Source organism: Anomalospiza imberbis, chromosome 2 (genome assembly GCF_031753505.1).
Source record: "Anomalospiza imberbis isolate Cuckoo-Finch-1a 21T00152 chromosome 2, ASM3175350v1, whole genome shotgun sequence".
NCBI lineage: Eukaryota > Metazoa > Chordata > Aves > Passeriformes > Viduidae > Anomalospiza > Anomalospiza imberbis.
Window position 1 is genome coordinate 71,566,308 of NC_089682.1, and position 7,766 is coordinate 71,574,073.

General features: G+C 38.0%; 2 long non-coding RNA genes across 2 annotated transcripts; one reads left to right on the forward strand and one right to left on the reverse strand.

The window, feature by feature from the left end:
* Window positions 1-2,676: 2,676 nt before the first annotated feature.
* LOC137466711 (uncharacterized) lies at window positions 2,677-3,100 on the reverse strand. The gene is made up of 2 exons (XR_010995268.1): window positions 2,974-3,100; window positions 2,677-2,899 (listed from the first exon to the last, which is right to left on the reverse strand). It is a non-coding gene; the product is annotated as an uncharacterized lncRNA (long non-coding RNA).
* Window positions 3,101-3,628: 528 nt separating this feature from the next.
* Window positions 3,629-4,389, forward strand: LOC137466719 (uncharacterized). Its single transcript, XR_010995269.1, has 3 exons — window positions 3,629-3,665; window positions 4,162-4,218; window positions 4,315-4,389. It is a non-coding gene; the product is annotated as an uncharacterized lncRNA (long non-coding RNA).
* Window positions 4,390-7,766: the final 3,377 nt, after the last annotated feature.

Here is a 7,766-nt window from a genome sequence, read left to right on the forward strand (position 1 = left end):
GCTATACTGGTACACTCTCGGTACGCACTTAAGAATAATACACAATGCACACTCGAGTTTCTCCATTGAAGTTTTATGTATTATTTTTATATGGATTTCCAGTGTAGCAAATTCAAGCCTGAAGCACATTTCTATTGTTGATTGCAAGCATATTCTGTAAGTGGAAAAAATAATTCAAAACAAAATGTCGTAGCTTTCTCATTACTGATAACCAAAACATCCTTGGGTCAAAGACGAATCTTGGATGTGTTTTCACCACTAACAATTGCTCTTTAGCACCAGAAGCAGTTGAACATATTGAATTTATAGTGCAACATTCACACTGTCTGCCTTCTCATCCTAGACTCTTGTAATTTAAGGGGAAGTCATTATTCTCCAGTGAGTCCTCTGTCAGAGCATTGTGAAAGCTTTCAAAGGCATCATTTAAACAGGGCATCCATCACACCCCGTCAGGCTCCTTAGCCTGGTGAGGATTTTTACACTGTTGTGCCTAGGATGTAAACAAAGGTAATGCATTTGATTTTTTTCTATTGATCCTCTTTGCTGTGAGAGCAGCCTTCCAAAGAGGGCCTTCCAAATCTGAGCAGCCTGCCAGAGCACTTACTTCTGCATCTGTCAGGCAAGGGAGTCTCTTTCCAGACTTTTCTATCTCATTGTTAACTTTTTTTTTTGTGCATGTGTCTGGCTCTCTGGTGATTAATGATAGGTCAGGATTAGGCAGTAACCTGATATTACTCAGCTCAAATACAGGACAAAAGTTCTCTGGCTGGTGCGACTGTCACAGTCACAGGAGTCTCCCTGAAAGGTCATTTATAACATTTATCCAAGTGGGGATGGAGTGATCTGGAAATTGTTAGCTTCATGAATCCTATGCTTTGACTTTTAATGTGAAATTCTATGAACAAAGGTGGCTTTCTCTTGGTCAAAATCTTCCTCGCCATATCAGACAGTTCATATGAGCACAGTTTAGTGAGCAGTAAGGACATTTGTTTCCTTTGGAAATGAGTTCTCTTGGGTTTTCTTTCATGGCTCTTGCAATGGCAATAGGAATAGAAAACCTGAGCTGAATTCTCAGCAACTTGTAGCTCAAACATACTGAATATCATTTCAAATTCATGCTAGTCAACAAATAAAGCCTGCTGAAATATTCTGAGTTGGTATGACTATGAAATCAAATGAGAACTACATATTTATACACCGAAGTGCAAGCACTGTTGTGGTATGGGATGATGTTTTGACCACATACATATGTTTAGTGCTATTTTTTGGACTTACCATGTTGGTCCAGTACCTTCGCTGATATAAGTCAGTGCAGTTGCACTGGTGTCAGTGAAGCTAGACTGACTTACCATTCTTGAAAATATTTTCTATCATCACATTAACACAAGTTTCCTAATTGAGTGTATTTAATGTATTTTCATGCATTTAATATATTTTAATGTATATTCTTATGATGAAAAGATGTTGATATTCACTACCTTTCAACTTTGGAGAAAAAATCGAGTAAATATCTGAGATAAACATATTACAGTTGCAGTGTTGTTCTTCTTTCCCCTTCAAGTAGTGTCATTATAACAATTAGATGGGGGTAAAGCCAGGGAAGCTTTTGGGAAAAATTTAGTGGGTAAAATGCAAAGCTTCTCCTAGTAACTCAGATGCTGTGGAGAACAGTGTTAGGAGACACAGGGAGAGGTTTTGTTATCCAGCGTCTCAGTGTATCTGAAGGGTTGAAATTTATTTTTGCAGATGTATAGAACATAGTAGCTCTAGAAATCCTTAGCACATTTAGTGTGGGATACCACATGAAATGACCAGGAAAACTAGTCTGGTGTTTCCTCACTCTAAGTTCCTTGGTTTTGTAATTCTGCATGTAGTGAGCAGAGAAAAAGAGATGTAGATTTTGCCATTTTTACTTCCCATTAGTGAACACTCACTGATGATAATTTTGATAGTTATACTTGAACGTTTTACTGATATCAAATTTCATAGCCAAGGTTTAAAAACTAGCATCAAACACGTTCTTACCCTGTTATAATTGATCTTGAATTTCTGACAATTTATCTACATGCAACATTAAAACATCACAAATACACAAAATGTGGTATGATGAAGGAAAAAAAGCTTTGCATAAAATTCAGAAAACCCATAGTTTATGTCCCTCCACCTTCATTATCCTCAAATGTTCAGTCTTGCAATATGTAGCTTCTCATTATTTCAGCAGCATTTCAATGGGATTTTAATGTAAAAAATGGACAAAGAAGAGGCTTTATATCTCCTTTGCACATCATATTAGTCTGCTTCCAGTGGAGATTAAAATGTAACATCCTCAGTGTAGGACATAGTTCGTTGTTGAGAATCTATGATAAATGCTGAGGATATATTATGGTATCAATACAAAAACAGTTTGTAGCTGTTAGCAAGCTGTATATATGCATTTTTATAGGAAGAATGTCACGGCACATAGATAGGAATCCATTATCCTGCTCTTGTTAATGTTCTGAGTGGGAGTAAGGAACAACAGAAATGTTTCTTTTGCTACAGAAATCCTTTTGACGAAATCTACAGCAAGGATTCTCTCAATATAGACATACAACTCACAGCAAGAATGAAAACAAAGTGAAAAAGTAGCAGAATATGTTGTAGGTTAGAGAAATAGAGAAATATAAAATATAAAAATTGAAAAAAGAAAATGAATGTTAAATCATCCTACTGAGCATCCTGTGAGTTGCAGCCAGCGTGTCTCACCCTACTCTCTGCAGGCCTTATTCTCAGATGGTATGTAGGCAATGACACTCTGCCTTCCATTCCATTATTGACAGCTGAGCATTCTGTGTGGGAGTTTCTGGCCCTGGAGTTTCCTGAGAGGTTGTTTTAGTGTAGAAGATATGAAAGAGAGCACCTGAAGTGCAACACAAAGGCATTCCAGCCTCTCCAGCCAGTGAGTCGGCTTCATTGGGGGCCAAACTTACATACCTCTGTGGAGATGCATTGCATGGGGAATCAACAAGAACTGTTTGGAACTGCGTGCATATCTGCAGGGCTGTGATCTTATTGGCATCTCAGAGACGTCTTGGAATGGTGCCTATGACTGGAATTTTGAAATGGAAAGGTACAGACTCTTCAGGAAGAGCAGGAAGGGACGATGAGGGAGAAGAGGGGGTGTCACCCTATGTCAGTGACCAGCTGTAATGCATGGAGTTCTTTCTTGGATCTCTTGGATGATGAGCCAATTGAGAGCTTATAGGTCAGGATTGTAGGGACAGCAGGGATAAGCCATATTACAGAGGGGGTCTGCTACAGGCTGCCTGACCAGGAAGAATGAGCAGATGATTCCTTCTATAGAGAGAGGAGCAGACTCATATTCACAAGTTCTAGTCCTTGTGGGGGACTTCAGCTAACTCAATATCTGCTGGAGGGACAACACAAGGCACAAGCAAACCAGAAAAATCCTAGAATGTGTTGATGATGACTCCCTTCTCCAAGTGATAGAGAACCCAATGATAAGAGGTGCTATGCTGTATGTCCTTGTTCTCACCAACAAGAGGGTCTGGTGGGAAATGTGGAGCTCAAGGGCAGCCTGGGCTCTAGTGGTCAGGAAATGGTAGAGTTTAAAACCGTTATGGCAGTGAGGAGAGCAAAATTAGACCTCTTCAGGGATCTACTTGGTAGAGTACATGGGATAAAGCCCTAGATGGAAAGTGCCAGAGACATCTGGTTAATCTTCAAGGATAGCTTCCTCCTAGCTCAGGAGCAAGGCCTACCAGCAAAGAGGAAGAAGGGCAAAAATTATCTTAAATGATTCTCTTCTATGATTCTAATGCCTCTTGATGCTAAGTCTAAAAATGCATCCAGGATTGTTCCATAAAAATTTGGGCATCAACTTGAGTTGCTTACATGGCAAACTTTCACCACTCGACTAACTTTGTATAGTTAATGGATATGGATAAGTATCTTCAGCAGGCAATTATTATCCTAACAGGTTTCATTGCCCTCTAGAGAAACTTGTTTTAACCAACTGCTTATGAATAGAACCTATGGCAATTAACCTCATTAGATATGTGACTTAAAGCTAAATAGATTGAATCTGTGCAAGCAAAAACTTTTGGAACTTTTAGGTATTGACTTTGCATAAATTAGATCAAGGTACATATGTCCTCTTAGACTTGGGACCAATGTGGCAGCCCTGAAGGTCAGCTCCTACTTTTCCTACTGAAAGAGGTCAGCAAAAATAATTTAGATTTGTTTCTAAATAGAAAGAAAACAGTTTGCATTAATTCAGGTGAACCATATTTTTGTCTATATCTGCATTTTCAGAGTTAAATTCTGAATCCAACGGAATTTAGGATAAGAAAAAGCAGTGAAATAAATCTTTGAGTAAAATATCATTAAGGCCAAGGGAGGCTGAACTGCAGCTTCAGAGAACACTGAATCAAGATCTTTTGGCTACAGTGGCATCTTGTAATTGACCTGAGATGGAATCTGCTTTGCTTCAGCACCTGATGGCCAGGCCAGATAGTCAAGATATCCCCTCAGGAAGGTGCAAATAGATAAGAGCTCCTTTGTCCATGCTGTAAACCATCTACAGTGCAAGAGCTATATGTTTATATATTTCTGGGTCTGCATTAATAAGCCCTACTTCCCCAGAGGATTCTAAGTAGCTTTAAGTCCAAACAATTTTTAAAATACAAGAGATAATACTGGGTATAATGTCTGTGCAACTGAGAGTTGATCTGGGATCTTCACCCTGGAGAAAGAGGGTGAAACCAGCCTGTGGAAAGAGTTTTTTTTTTTAACCAGGCAAAGAGAGTAACTTGATTTATTTTAAATTTTATGGCAAGTACTCATATAAAATATTTTGTTTACAGTTCCACCCCATAAGGAGCAAGGTGATGAGACGTATGTTATCTCCAAACATTCATAAAGAAGTTATTATTACACAGCAGTAAAAGGCTCAAACATGACCAGCATTGAAATGCAGCTATTAACAGTCATATATTGTACTTACTGCTTTGTTCCTCCCTTGCCATAGGCGTCAGTAAATAAATCTCAGAAATTAGAGGTGGAAAAGATGTACTGCGTGTTCAGAGATGGCTTAAGTTGATGTGGTGTGAAAGAGGATTAATAAATAGATTTTGTTCTTAAAAAATGTTTTGATAGGGAAGAAGATGTAAGATCCACTCCCTTCTCACCATAAAAGTTAATCACATGCACAACACAAGCAGATACTTACACATTTTTGTTGCCTCTAAACTTGTGAGCAGTATCACTGGTTCAGCCTTAATGATCAATGAAGAAGACTCTGTTGTAAAAGTCAATATGAATATGTGTAAAAAGTCAGAGGGACCAGGGACTTAGCTGCTTTTGCCGAAAGGAAGCAAGCAAATCTTAATGCTGGAGAGGTGATCTATAACATTTTATGCCACAGCATAGGACACTTGGCATGCTGCAGCATCCAGAGCTAGGAAGGAGCTACATGCTCCCATTTAGTGGCATGGTACACAACTAATCTTTAATAAGGTACCCTTCATATGTATAAATACCTTTTTTCCTTTGGGAATAATGCTGGAACTACTTTAATAAAGGCTTGGGAAAGCACAAGGAAGTACAATAAAGGGAGGCAGAGGCAGCTGAGACATTGAATAGCACAGTATCTTTCCTCCAGCAGAAAATCAGAGCTGATGAGTACTCTGGAAAGGGGAGCCGGAGGAAAATGCATTCACCATGCGAGGTTACCCACTTCACAGCTGGTAAAAAATCTGGGGGGCAGCTTAACAGTAGAATTCTAGGAGGGCAATAGAGCAAAGAGGAACAAGCCCTATGTAACCGAATCCTGAGGAAAAGCAACAGAATTATCAGATCACAGTAGGGTTAGAGAAAAGCCTAAAATCTATCCATAGCTGTATCCATGTGACACAGCTGGAGAAACTGTGGAATGTCCTTTGCATAAAGAAATAACACTTTCGCTAAATCTCTCTGCAGCCATTTCAAAGCATGAAGTACATGAGTACTGTCTGTCTGTCTAGTATTCAATGAGACAAATTTTCTCTGCCGCTAAATATATTCTTGTCTGGAACAGCTGAATGTCTGAGCACAGGGAAGAATAAAAAAGAGAAAAAAAAAGGTGGAGGACTACCCTGAGTAGGATTTATACATGCAGATATGGATGTCTAAACCTAAGCTGCTTGTCTAGAAAATCTTTATAGCCATTAGAGAGAATTAGGCACCTTGCAGATATGACTCAGGTCTTTCTAAGGTAAATGTAAAAAATAGCTTGAATGAACAATACTCCACAAAATCCTCTGTCTTTCCACTGCCAATAAAAAGAATCTAGGGAAATAAATTTATGAAGACAAACATAGACATCTGTAGACATCTGAGTCTGTAACATTCTGATTCTTGCTCAAGCCTTAATGAATCAAGGACACAGATAAGATCAGAGTCCAACTTTCCGTCCAATGATCCTTCCTGCTGGCATCATTCTCATTCATGCTTCCATTAATGATTATTATTCTAGGTTATCTAAAGTAAGTAGAGAGGCAAAAAAAGTTTAAATAATGATATTAGACTGATAGACATGTAAAGGAAATTGAATTGATTTTTTTTTCCATTTATATTTTTACCAGTCTATGTTATTACTGGAACATTTTGCTCTATCAAACTTCGAAAATGGATTTTCTTTCAGACAAGATGGAATATTTTCTAGGCTTTGGTACAAAATGCATTAACCTCTGAATAATGCTGTTTGTATTCATGTAACTCTGATCAATCTGAAAAAAAGAAATCAAGAATAAAATTCATTTTTCTACAAACAGAAATCCTTTCCACCACTTCAACACATTTCAGTACCGATTTAATTTATACTAATAAGGAGCCTATTTACTGCTTACAGAAATTAGCAAAGGCTTCCTGGGCCCTTCATTGTAATTTGGATCCACTCTGTGGGTCCAATCTATCTTCTGTTAAACCAATTGGAATGAATCCTTTTGAGTGAGAATTGGATCAGACACAGAAGAGGAAGAATTGACAGCTGCGCCATTATGTGCATTATTCTTCTGACATATCTTCTGGTGATTCAATTAAACTCATATTAATCTTGTGAAATATGATGAACTATGTTTCATAGTCAACATGTGCAACCTCCCTGAAAGATTCTGTTACATTTAATCCTTGAAATCTGGGACCCAGCACTGCAGATCTTCAACTCCCCAGAATAAGAAGTACATGATCCTGAAGAGACCTGTAATATTTTGTTAAGAATGGCGAGGAGAATGAGGTAAATTCCAAAAACTCTTTGGATGCTCATTTTTCTTTTATCCCAAATTTGTCACTTAGTAACAAACTCATTACCAGGGATGCAGTACAAGTTTCTGGAGAAACTTCAAGTTCCTGATTAGAAAGAGAAGCTCTACTCATGCCAGTAGCTATTAATTATTTGGTGCCAATTCAACCTTGAAATATCCACAAGGGAGGTAGCCAAAATGTGTTCTTTAGGTTTTGTGGCTTCTGTTACAACAAGGAAGAGGTTGTAATTAAGGTGCTGTGGGTTTTTTTTTTTTTTTTGTTTTTTTTTTTTTTTTTTTTTTTTTCTGATTTATGCTGATATTGGCCAAATCAAAAAAGTTAGGGAAAAACATGTAAGTACTTGTGAAAGTACTTATTTCCACTCTGAAGCGGAGATCTGGGACATAAACTTTGATAATATTTAGGAAAAGAAATGAATTATTTGACAGCACTGCTGCATTGTCTCAAAGGGGAGTACTTCAGAT